Below are 14,454 nucleotides of genomic sequence, written 5' to 3' on the forward strand. Positions count from 1 at the left end.
CCAGTCCAGTTAATTTGTCCTTACTTAATAAAAAATAATCTTATGTTCCATAACTATTTTGATTAGGTATAATATGCCTTTTAAGGACAAAAACACTGTTAATTTTCACTAGAATATGGTTTTGATTTAATTTAACTTTCACTATTATATTGTTTTGTCTTCTAAATGTTTAAATAAAATATTATAAACATAATAAAATTACTTTAATTATAATTATACCCCACCCAATAAACCCACACATTCAAGGGCGAACGTGCAACTGTTTCGTATTTGTATCACACATAAAGGGCGAATATCCATTTAAAATGATTTTTCTGACCTTTTTATACAAGTTTGTATATTTTTTTTACATTATCAAGACAGTATTTCCTCTAAGCTTTATTATGTATTTGTTAGAAATTTATAATCATCCATAGGTAATTAATAAATAAATGTCAAAAGTTAAAAATCCTCCTCCTGTAAAATAGCATTTTGGTTGATTCGCCCTTTTTACAAAACACCGACGATGTATTAAAAATCGCCAATAATTCACTGTATAAGTACCCTTAATTTGAACTAAAACACATTTTGAAAAACGTTAATGTAGTGTTTCACACTGCCTTTAATCTTAGCGGTAGGTTGGGGGCCCGCCAAATATCCTAGCCTGAGGACCCGTTTCAGGATGTGGGGACCAAGTGCAATAGACAAAAGACCGATAAACGAGAAATTAGGCTGTGAAGAAGAAAAAGAGCCTATGGGACTAATTTACATTCTCCTCCTTGCCAACCCCCCAATATTAAATCCTGGGTGCGCCACTGGCAGGCTTTCACATTGAATATAATATCATGTAGGTAAGTTGTTTCTAATATTATCCAAAACTTATTTAAAGTTAAGTTAATCTTAAGTTTACGCTGTTTTTTTAATTCAGTGGTTGTTGTGTAAATAATATCATTTCAATAAATAGTCTAAAATAAGATACTCACCATAGACACGGCTGTTATTTTCTCACACATTGTATGTTTAAAATCTCTCACAGACATAGTATTATAAACAGTGGCGGTTCGTCCATATGCACTGCAGAACTGCAGCATGCCAAGCAAATTGAGAAAAATGTAATATTGTAATATACATAAATTTATGTATATTGTGTGAAAGTATCAATATTATTTATGGGTGTTAAGCTTGCCCACGCACCGATACATCAAATAATAATTATCATAACCGCGATGAAAGTGATGCATCGCGTGATTTCATACAGTACCATTTTCGATAGAATATGCTCGAATAGGTGCAGGGGGTGCGGGGAGCGGGGCTCAACGCTCAGAGCTTAGTCTGGTACTGCCGCATAAGACAGTATTTTCGCATTGCGAACGTTGTTGGGACAGGGACTCTGAGCTAGTAGCGACGTGCGGCGCGAGTCGCGACAGATGTCAAAAGGATAGAAGAATCAATTTTATAATGAAATAAAAATACTTATAATATTTAATTTTAATAATTTTGATGTTAATAGTAAAATATAATCCAAATAATCATTTATTTTTATTTTTAATCAACCGCAGCACCCCCAGATATAATATCCACGAGCCGCCACTGATTATAAATAAATACCCGCATAATATTATTGACCTGAAAATGAAGTATTTCCGATAAATATCTAATGTCAATATAGATATGAGCATGATATCATCACAATCATAATGTCAACCTTTTCTTCATACACTGCCAGCCTCCCACTGCCTATCCACATCCTGTCTATCCTGAGCTACTGTTATCCATATTATAAAATAATATGTAGAAAATTAAACTATTTTACATGAATATGTAATATACATTACGAAAAATAAATTATAAACCTTTAAGGGATCGGTTCCCAATCCATGGGTTGCAATCTACGGTAGGATTGCGAGGTTATTATCTACGTTGCCAATCTAATACTAAACTGAAAAATATATTGACAATGATGAAAATTTATTTTAAATAAATATATATTATTGTTTACACCAGTCTTGTATAAAATTCATGGATGTGTATGTGAATACACAAAAACATTTTGATGTTTGGCTGAGCTATAAACATCTTAATACTAAGTGAAAAATTGATAATTTTGACTAGGTACTTAATGTTTCAATTTGCTTCACAAATTAGAATCCAGGAAAATGAAGAAGCAAATAGCTTAACAGAAACAGCACTTCATTAATTCATAATATATTAGGTAGGTACTTATATTCACACTGACGTCATAAATTATATTATAAGTATCATCATTATTATCAAGTATTTTTTCAAAACGTAAATTGGGCTGAAATAACAATAACACGCGTGTATATTATATCATTATTTTATTCCCGGAGATAAGGCGGATTTTTATCTCCTCTGCTGTCTTATTTTGGGTATTTAGGCTGGATCCGAGATACGTGAACTTGTCCACCCCTTCATATGCATGCTGTCCCATGTCTATATTCAGCGGTACCTGATCGCGTGTGCTGACCATATATTTAGTTTTTGGCTGGTTTATTTGCAGCCCAGCGTTTTCTGCTTTTATTTTCATAGTTCCACCATGGTCGATCATCCTCTGTTTGGATCTGCTTGTAATTACTATGTCGTCAGCATAAGCGCACATCTGCGTTGTACTGTTATCTACCCATCCTCTTATGTTGGTTTCACGAGCAATGGATTCCACCACAAGGTTAAATACCATAGTGGATAGCGCACCCCTTGTCTCACACCTGATTCGATGTTGAAGCTTTCAGTTAGCTCATTTTGCACAGTGACAACTGCTTGAGTATCCGTCAGTGTGGTCTTTATCAGCCTTACTAGTTTTAACGGAATTCCCAGTATTTTTAGGCTTTGCAGCATCTTATCCCTATTCACGCTGTCGAAAGCTTGTTTAAAATCAATAAACAGGTGGTGGAGTGTAAGGTTGTATTCGTGCGCTTTCTCCATGGTTTGCCTCATGAGATGGATGTGATCTATGGTGGATCTATTTGGTCGGAAGCCGCATTGGTATTCTCCCAGGATTTCCTCACCATAGATCATTAACCTGCTATACAGTACAGATGAGAAAACTTTATAAGCTGTGTTTAGAATTGTGACCCCTCTGTAGTTATCGCACATTGTTTTGTCTCCCTTTTTCAGAATAGGCACGATTATACCCATCTTCCATTCCTCAGGTAAATTTTCTTTTCCCCAAATATTGAGAATTATCTTGTGGATATTTGCTTCTAGTGTTGGGCCACCACTCTTTATCAGCTCGGCTGTTATCCTGTCGGTTCCAGGTGCTTTATTGTTTTTCAGCGTTTTTAATGCTCTTTTTACTTCAGGCAGAGTAGGCTCATCAATAAATTCCTCAGCAGTATGGTACAATACTTCTTCCGTTTCCTCATGACCATTACTATAAGCCTGATTTAAAAGTGTTGTGAAATAGCCTTTCCATCTTTCCATAATGTTCTCCTTTTTGATCAGCATTTGTCCTTCACTATCCTTACAGGAGTTTAATCTGGGTTGATAGGATTTCGTTAGATTTCGAAGAGTCTTGTAAAATTTTCTGGGATCATTGTTTCTTCTTTGACATTCCATGTCTTGGAATATTCTCTCGAGCATCATTCGCTTTTTCTCTCGACAGAGCTTTGTTGCAGTTTTTCTCTTTTCTTTATAAGTTTCGTAATTTTGGCGCGTTTCTCTTTGTAGGCATTTTTTCCTTGCTTCATTTTTTTCAAACAGTGCTAGCTTGCAATCATCATCAAACCATCCTGCATATATTTTTGCTTTGTTTTCCCCCAGAATTTCTGTGGCACTCGTGATAATACAATTTTTTTATATTTTCCCAGTCCACATTCACATCATCGGTTATTAAAGTCATTTTTAAGTTTGTTTCTATAGATTCCTGATATTTATCCAAAATTTCTTCATCCCTCAATTTTTCAGCTTTCCATTTAGTTCTTCTCTGGCCTTTTTTTTCAGTATTAAGAAGATTTTTTGTTTTAATTTTGCTTTCACTAGGAAGTGATCAGAATCGCAATTGGCTCCTCTGCAGACGCGCACATCCTCCACTGTTGTCGCTCTTATTTTTGATATAAGAATGTGATCTTTTTGGTTGCATGTATTACTTCCAGGTATTTTCCATTTTCCTTTGTGGATATTTTTATATTTAAACCATGTACTACTAATTATTAAATTATTTGCAGCCGCTAAAAAGCAAAGACGTTCACCATTATCGCTTGTCGTTTCATGCAAACTGTGCTGCCCAGCTACTTCTTTAAATGCTTCCTCTTTTCCAATTTTTGCATTGAAGTCTCCCGAGATAATTATAGCATCATGTGGGGAGACTTTTTCGCAGGCTCTCTGCAGATCTTTATAGAATATATCCTTAATTTCCTCGGTCGCATCGTCAGTTGGGGCATAAACGTTGATGAACGTAAAATTGTAAAGTGTACCTTTCAGTTTAAGTTTACATAATCTCTCACTAATTGGCTCAAATCCTCGTACATAGCGATCCTGCGTACCTGCAGATCCACTGTAATACAAAGTGTAGTTTCTCTTGATTATGAAACCTGCGCCCTCCCATATTATTTCCTGCAATGCAGTCACGCTCATTTTATACTTATGAAATTCAATTGCAACCTCCTCCATCTTGCCCGGCCGCAACATAGTACGTACGTTCCATGTGCCACATTGTATATATAATCGTTTGACCTTAATTTTTTGCTTGGGTCGTTGGTTTATAGGGAGTCCGGGGTCCAAGGCAGTTGTTTTGGTGTTCGTAATCAGGGTTTTTTTTACCGTGTTGGGTGATTAGGCCTGCGACAAACCCTCATTCTTTATCCGGGCTTGGGACCGGCCATAGCGTAGATAGAGACGTTCCCTATTACTATAGGCGGAGTTACATTAATTAAAGTGTACCCAATTAATGCCTAAAGACTTTTTATTCACTTTTTATACATTACTAGCGAGTACCCGGCATGCTTTGCAATGCCGCCCAAAGAAAGAAAATGTTTGTGTTTTAAGTCTGTTTATTAAAGTGCTTATGGATACACAATATTTTTTGTTTTTCCGTCTGGTGTGTACATGAATAAATCAGATTTCTCAACGCATGAGTAGGCCACATACATCTATCCATGCGAGAAGCGAGGATTTTCCAAATTTGGTATAGGAACGCATATGAATAGAAAAAGATAAAATAGAAGAAGAAGATGGTTGTACTAATTCAGAAACTTTTGCGAGTGTACTCACAACAACTGACCAAAGTTTTATTGCAATCGGATGAATGGTATAGGAACGCATACGAATAGAAGAAGATAGAATAGAAGAAGAAGACGAAGAATTAGAAGAAAAATATGGTGTTTTATAATTCCGCGGGTGTGCACACAATAATTTAAGAAATAAAAAACAAACGAATAAAAGAAGATAAAATGAAGAAGAAGAAGATGGTTTTTCTAATTCAAAAACCTTTGCGGGTGTGCACACAACAACTCACCAAAGTTTCATCGCGATCCGATGAATGGTACAGAAACCATACGAATAAAAGAAGATAGAATGAAGAAGAAGAAGAACAAGGTGGTTGTACTAATTCAGAAAACTTTGCTTTGAAAGTTTCATCGCAATCAGATGAATGGTAGTGGACACACACACAGACGACTATTCATTTATATATATAGATTATTGTAGATAAGTAGGTAAGGTAACTGATTTGAAATTGTTGAATGAATCACTCGCAAAAACTATCGAATTCAGAGCCCCTTGTTTGGGTCTGAACAATTCGAACCATTCATAATAATAATTGATTACATTTCCAATTTTTTAATTTTTAAAGTTATTTTTTAGTGTTAAATAAGTAATCGATTAGTATAGGATGTTTGCCACTTCTGGATACTTGTACCTCTTATTTGAATTTACAACATATTTTTATCATAATAAAATTGTATTGAACGATATACGAATTATTATTACCTAAATTGTATTTAATCTGTATTGGTACAACTGTCTCAACTTATAAAATAATACATACGGAAGTCCTTATCCACTGCCATGTTACTACAGAATAATTTGTTATAAATACCACCACTTTAAACAAATGGACTCCATATTATGATGATATATATGATGACTATCGACCGAAGGTACTTGATGGAATTTGAATTTAAATTCTAATGGATTTAAGTTTTGTACTATTCCATTTGAGTCGTTTTTGCGTTGATGTAGGTACACAGCACCTGATGCCGAAAGGAGAAACCAGGGAACTCAGAAATAATGGGAACTGAAACACATAACGGGTAAGGCGAGGCAGGTAACTGACTCGAGTAAGGAAGAATCCGGGTTAAACTTAAACACGTGTTAAGAATACGTTTTACGTCGAATACTAAAAACTGCTTTCGGTTTATGCATTTACGCTCATTTAATGTTGGTATATTACACACACTATTTCACAAGCATAATGCGTGCTTCATTTTCGTAGGACACTCACACATTCAAAACCCTGCATCAAGATGCGGCGTATTGAATATAGCCTATCGGTATTCTATTTATTATCTGTTGTGTGGGAGAAACATTGGTCGCAAAAAATTACTCAAATGGAATAGTACAAAACTTAAATCCATTAGAATGTCATAATAGTTATACTAGTAAACGATGTATACCGACATAGTGAAAACTTTTTATTTTGGTTTTAATACATACTACAGCTTAGATACTTAGACACCTACTCAGGTATGTTTCTGAGCATTTTCAAAAAATATAAATATTTTACCACGTTTTTATTAGCTCGTATTCTTGTTAGTCCGGTACAGATTTTTTCTTGTGTGTCCAAGATTTTTAACTAACTTCCCGACTAGCTAGACATTTTTAACTTTTAGAATATATTATCAGAACACGACGACAATGCATTCTTTTAATACTTTTGGCCATCTTTAAGCATAATTGAATTCATTTTCAGTTAATTCTGTTTTGTATGTTTCGGAAAAAATTCGTTAAAAGTAATATTTACTACTCACTATTATCGGTTGCTAAGTGGGTCCTAGCAATTAAATTATTAATATATACGTGCGTTACTATGGAAATCGATATGAAATGTCAAAATGACATTTCTGTATTCTATAATATTTATTCAGTATTTCTATCAAGTACAATAAAAAGTTTTTATTAATACATAGAATTTTTATATGATTCTACAGAAAATTTAAAAACGTGGTAGGTATATAAAAAAAAAAAATTATCTTGTAATTATTTTAATAGTAAACCATGAAATATTTTAAACAATTTAAAAAATATATTTTTCACTTAAATCGTATTCGAAAGCCTTTTTAAATTTTTATGGAATATTAATTACCTATAACTATATGAATAACATTGAAATATTCTCAATCATTTTTACCGATTTTCTATTGAAAATATTTATTTATCTTTGATGTATTCTACTTCAAAAGTTTTTTTTGATAATCAATACTTTGATATTGATAATTGCCACTAAACCAAATAATATAGATAGGCATTATCTATCTAGATAATTATCAATAAAAACCTACTCCGGTTTCCTTGAAGTCAACCTGCGGTTGTAGGTAAGAGGGATAAAGTGTGAATTTACATAACATATTTGTAGATTTTCGTTGACCTATTTATTATATGAAATTGATCATAAATTCTAAAACAAAAATAAGTTGAAATTTCAATAGAGCCGTGATGCCATTGTATGTATATAGTATGTACCAGTAGCAAATGGTAGAGGTAGGCTGCAAAGTTCCACCATAAATAATGCACATTAAACTTTGTTAGTCATACGTATTTGTTTTTTTTTTAATTGAGACTACAATTTACAGATGGTGTTGGTTAGTTCTTAAAAATTAATTAGACCCTGCCTCAACCAAACCATAATAGTTTCAGTATATTTTGGACGATACGACAAAATTGTGCATACATTTTCATTTATACTTATTTATTTTCGTTGGATTAAATATTATTCTATCTATAAAATATTCAAAATTATGTATCATTTAATTGTATAATTTTTAGATATTTTATAGATAGACGAGTATTTATGACTATTCTCATTCTATATTATGACTTGGTTTTACAGGGTTTAATTGAATTTTAAAAACTAACCAACACCATTTGTAAATTGAAGTATTATTCCATTGAAAACAAAATACGTATGACTGACAAAGCTTAATGTGCACTATTTATGGCGGATCTAACAGCTTACCTCCACCATTCGCTACTGGCATAATATAGTATATTATCCTTAATTTACAACATGAATAAAAAAATAACACGTACAAAATTATTGAATAGTATACCGGCAGTTTATTTACACAGATTTTGACAATAAATAACAACAAATACCACATAGGAATTTGTTTTGGAAACCTGCGATTCGCCGTTCACTATTTTCATACTCTATTATAAATTACATATGGGTGTCTTGCCAAACCCTACGTATCAAAAAAGCAATGCTAAGGCAATTTTTGCTCCTACATCAATGTAGCTTTTTTGGTGACAGTGTGTTATTCCATGAGATAACAGCACAAAAGTAACAATCCTTGCGTCAATTTTCAGAACCCTTAAGAGGCCGAAATCAATATCGAGCTGACTTAAAGAAATATGGGCAGGGTTGAGTACGAGACATAGCAATATTTAGCAACTATGTAATTTTATAGTCACCCTTTGACAACTTGTAGAATCATAATAACGCCTGTACACATGCACGGAATTACTGTCGGCAATTGTGCTTATTTTAAACTGTCATGACAATAACTATTTACGCGTAAAAGTGCTGACTGTCTCTCCAATCTCATTCTTCAAGAGTAAGCGAGGCGCGATGTTGTCATTTTATACTACTATCTGACGGGTCGTATTGAAAATCGGAGCTAAAAATGAGTATTTCGTTTTTTTGCCGGCAGGTTCGCTACGATCGCTCTACTGCGCATGCGCAGATCGAAAATAATCTTACTGTCGCATTGGAAATTCGGAATCATCCAAACTTGTTTGATTTATGCACGCAATCTTGCCAACTGCAGGATAATACATGTTTCCCCATACATTTTCTTACTGTGCACAGTACATCCATGCACGTGTAAACAGGGTAAAGTTTAGTAGAATCATTGAGCCTTCAATGTATATAAGTTCCTGTATTTTCTAGACATTAATTCTAGAACCAAACCTAATCATAAAACGTATCTGAAAATTTGCACGTACTTATGCAGTTTGCCGTATCATTCACCATGAAATTTTGTATCGGAAATATATGGTTGTATATTAAAGACCGTCCAACCTCTTTGGGTCGTATAGTACTGAGATAAAATTCATGTCTAAATAAAACACGGTTCTTGTCGGTTTACAGGAAGCCAGCGGCAAACAAATTTTGAAAATAACCGATATACTGGCTTATTTGTTAGGTTAGGTTTTCATTCTAGAATTCATAAAATCAAGCCGTAATTATAAAACCAATAAATTATGATTAGTATTTGACTTAAACCAATACAATATAATTATAAGAGTTGTCATCTATTCGAACTTTTTCGATTTCAATACATTGCGATCATACAGTTTATCGCATTATTTTTCTTTTATATTGAATAGAAAATTTATTTTTAGGCATGTGATAATAATATTAATATATTTAATAATTTTACGTAAACAAATGGGAGTCGGTGGCGTTCTAATACAAGACAAGGTGATACAACAAGCGCGATATTAACAAACCCCGCAATAGCAAGAATTAATACATGCAGTCTCGCATACTTCCTATGCACGGGAAGAATCGAACCTGAACATAATATTATTATTAATGGTGACGAGACTACCAACTTAAAAAAAATACGCCAATTCCGGAATTGCAAGTATGCTAACGCACTTTTGATAATATGTCGAAGATAACATTCTAAATCATCTAACTCCATAAATACCTTATTTTAACCACATGTTCATTCGGCATTTTCGCTTACAATATCATTTACTTAACTATTTTTTTATTCAACGAATAATTCATAAGATTTAAGAATGTAACATTCTAATTATTGAACATACATCATTTTGAAAACACTTCTGAGAAAATGCTATAACCAGTAGAAAAAATCTTTTTGTAAAAAGTAAGACACCTCGCAGGAATCGAAACAGCACCTCTCGGGTATCGCGCCCAAGCACATAGTCCACTATGCTAAATGAGTCATAATTAATTGCGACATTTTAACTAATGGCTTTTAATACTCACTGAAGCGCTTTTCAAATTAATTAATATAATTGGCGATCGGCTGTTGTATTTTCAATCAAAGTAGGTATTACTTAAATTACTAACCGACGTCACGGATCACTCCAAGAGTTTTTGTTGTAACTTACTTATACTTTCAAAATTATGTATGTTCAATATCATTTACATTATTATTATACTAGGTACCTAACTCAAAATAAATACCCAAATTAAACGTTACAATTTTAATATTTAATTAATATAATTGTGTAAATTTATTTTTGAAAATATTTGCAATGAGGAAAATTATTTTATGCGACAATTTGATATCTGCTAAACACTTATAAACCTAACCACCGTTTCCTGTAAAGTTTTTACGTTATAATGTTTTCTTAGCACTAATGACAGTCGCCAACCATTAGTTAAATTAAAAATAATACGTTTTATAACCATAAAGTCTTAATATGTTTTTTCTCGTGTAACACAGCGTTTCTCATTTGGTGGGTCGTACTCGAAATAAAAATAATTACAAGATAATAAAAACCTTTTTATATACCACGTTTTTAAATTTTCTGTTGAATCATATAAACTTGACAGTTCTATGTATTAATGATTTAGGACAAATAAGGCAATTGTCAACAAATCATTTTTTTGCTATTTTGCAACAAACAAACTGAAATGTCATTTTGATTTCCATAGTAACGCACGTATATCATTTTTACTAACCATGAGCTGATGTTTCCAATTCTCCTTGGAAAGTTTTTAAGCCACTGAGTATACATTTGACAATAATGTGACCAAAATATTATATTGGTGACTTATCATAGATACTAATGGTGTCGAAATAACTTGTCATACAGAACAGAATTAACTGAAAATGCATTCAAGTCTACTTAAAGATGGCTAAAAGTGTTAAAAAATGCATTCGCATCGTGTTCTGATATATTCTAAAAGTTTAAAATGTCTAGCTAGTCGGGAAGTTAGTTAAAAATCGATTGCAAGATTTGTACTGGATAAACAACCACCGGACAAACAAGAATACGAGCTAAGAAAAACGTGGTAAAATAAATAACTAACAACGTCCGTATTGGCTAGTTTTTTCAATAGCATAGCCACAGAATAGATTAATAAATAGAATTCAAATAGGCTATACTCCAATACACTACATTTTGAAATAGGGTTCAGAATGTGTGAGTGTCCTAAAAAAATGAAACATACATTACATACGTGCAATAATGTGTGTTGCAACCTTTAATTTCGCCAATATTGAATGAACGTCATTGTATACACCGAGAGCAGTTGTCAGAACGAAGGAGAAGCGTATTCTTGACACGTGTTTAAGTTTATCCCATATTATCCCACACTCGAGACTGATTGCCTGTTACTCCACACATGTTAAGTATTTCAGTTCCCATTAATAGTATCTTCCCTGATTATACTGTACAATACCAAAAAAATGACAAATTGGTATTATAAATAATTCTCACTCAAAAATTTTATATGCAGGTACATTAAATATATTCAATAATTGATTCGTTATGACAGGTCGCTTGCAATATTACAAAAATTAATGCCCGATTATGTTACGTACTTTCTAAAGGTGAAACATAGGACCGTACATTTGTCAAAACGGGTCTAGGACGATTTGGCGCCGGGACAACTGGACGCCACGCAAGTCGAAAATAAATAGACGTTTGGTACTTATAGGTACTTTAAGTTCCAACGAAAAAAGATTTTTTTTATTTTATACAGTTTTTAGATAATGCGGCGTCCAATTGTCTTGGCATCCAGTTGTCCCATTTGCGTCAAAACGTATCAGTTAGAGTTAGACAATACTTATTATGTTGCAGTATAGTATATTAATACATCGTCGCATCATAATTCATGCAGTACGTGAGCGTCAAGATAATTGCATAAACTGTGATAGTCTTCGCCAAACAAATAAAATGGCAATAGGCTGGACATATCATTCGGCAAGTGGACAACCGATATACAAATGCCGACATATAGTGGTATCCACAGGGACGCCCGAAAAACCGCCGGATAGACGAACGCATAAAAATCGATCATTGAACGTGGCAGCGAGAAACTAGACACCGAGAAAATTGAAAGGAGCTATGGGGGGGTATTCACCCAGCAGTGGATTGACCCCGGATGATGATGAAGATGATGGTAGGTTAACTTAATAATAAAATTTGTATAAAAATCTCGAAATCTCTTAGCATCTTCTTCTTTGTTTTAATGATGAGGATTGTGACTCTCTCTCTATATATCTATAGAGATATAGAATTGCAAATTTAATATCTATTTTTCATAGTGTGAAATTATAGCAAACTCTGTAAGGAGCTGACCGCAATAATAAATATCCGCATATCCGTTTTTCACTTAGTCAGTCATCCATTGACGCAAACTCCAGATAATAAATAGCTGACTCGATTATTTCAATAAAAAGAATATTATTTTGATTGTATAAATAGCGAATAATAATTCATCGGAAATGTCACTCGAATATACGTTTCCATTCTGTTACTATCTCAATCTTCGTATCTCATTGTACCGAGATGCGGACCTCGGATCCGTACTTATCGTAAGTTTAGGATTGTAACATAACTAGTGTAACATACTATTGTACCGACCGTTACGCCGCAAATCCATCTTCGACTTATTCATCAGCATCCTCAACACCATGACCTGCGACACGTCGACAACTCCCACAGTGGCAACTCAAATCGAACCCCACATTGATGACCCACATCGAACTCCACATATCTCTCTAGTGCTATGTCAATTCTTTCGTCAGCATAGCATCAATTATACCAATGTCCACTTCAGAATCGACCCTTGATGTTTCAACTGGCGATGAGCCCCTCCATATTACCATTTCTTTCCATCCTGACTACGTTACCATAAAACTACAGAACTCTTAGTAGATATTATATTTTAGACATGTCATCCATTATGGAGATATTCGTTACATTCATTTGAAATTCAGCCATCTTATGTCTTTATTTTTACTATCCATATTTCAATACCAAACAGAAAAATAGACAAAAGGAATGCCGAGGTTTTTTACACACCCAGTATAACAGTAGATAAAGAAATATACTGGGTCGCAATTGGTTTTGGAGCGTTTGGGAAACGTTGAAGTATGGCAGATAACAATAATTATCTAAACACAACTATATTTGTGAGATTTTCCTTGATGTCTATATATTATATAAACAACAGATTTGAAAATTTTAAGTCAATACGTCTAAAACAGAGGGAGGTTAGTGTGAGCCAGATTTCCTTAAAAACGTAATAGTAGGTAACTGTCTAAAATGAAGGGCAGTTTACTTTTATTTGTGGCCATCGGACTAATTGGAGCTATCCAGGCACAACACATGCTGAGTGAGTAATATTAATATTATGTATCCTTAATAATTAATTTATTTATTACGGTAAAATATCATGGCGGGTGGCTCTATTGGTGCAGTGGCCACGGTGTGTAAAACTCGTGACCAGTGGGTAAGGGCGTTGGCCTTCCATCCAGGAGCTCTGGGTTCGATTCAGGTGAGGACACAACATATTTATTTGATTTTCTCAAAGCCTGAGTATTTGTGATTGTTCAAAATTACTAACAACCACCTTGTACGGAAAAACAAGGACATGGTTATTAATAATTTTAAAAAATATATACCATAATTATTATCAAGACGTAATGCATTTTTTTAAAGTTTTTAAGCAATATAAATAACATATTACACAATAATTAAACATAAATAAAAAAAAATCAATTAGATATTCTATGAGTAACGTCAAAACTGAAGAATTTGGGACATTTTTAAATATTTTTTTAAGGCTAAACAATCTGTAAATATTGTAGTTAAAATGCACAGTATAGATTAATATGATATATATGTGAAAGCCAGACGGTCCGACCATAAAACTAATGAAATACAAAGCGCTTTCAGATATTGTCTTCAAATATTATCAATATTGAATAAGCGTTTCATTTACGTGACATACTTTAATTTATAGGTACCTGTTATGATACAGACGTGACTATTGAAAATAACATATTCTTTAACACGTACCGATATCCAATATTTCTTTACATTCAAGATTTAAACACTCTTGTAGTCTCACCTAGAAAGCAACCCTTTTACCATTATTTTGTGTTTCGTAAAGAGATGTATATTATGTCATTGTGATGCTTTGTCTTTTCTCATCCTACTAATCAATTTCTTTAATAGTTCTATACTTGCAAGTATACCCACCAATTCATTCATAGCTCTGCGGTTTTTAATATACACATTCTC

Source organism: Rhyacophila brunnea, unplaced genomic scaffold (genome assembly GCF_057557595.1).
Source record: "Rhyacophila brunnea isolate RB1 unplaced genomic scaffold, BYU_Rbru_1.0 scaffold_10, whole genome shotgun sequence".
In the NCBI taxonomy this organism is placed as follows: Eukaryota; Metazoa; Arthropoda; class Insecta; order Trichoptera; family Rhyacophilidae; genus Rhyacophila; species Rhyacophila brunnea.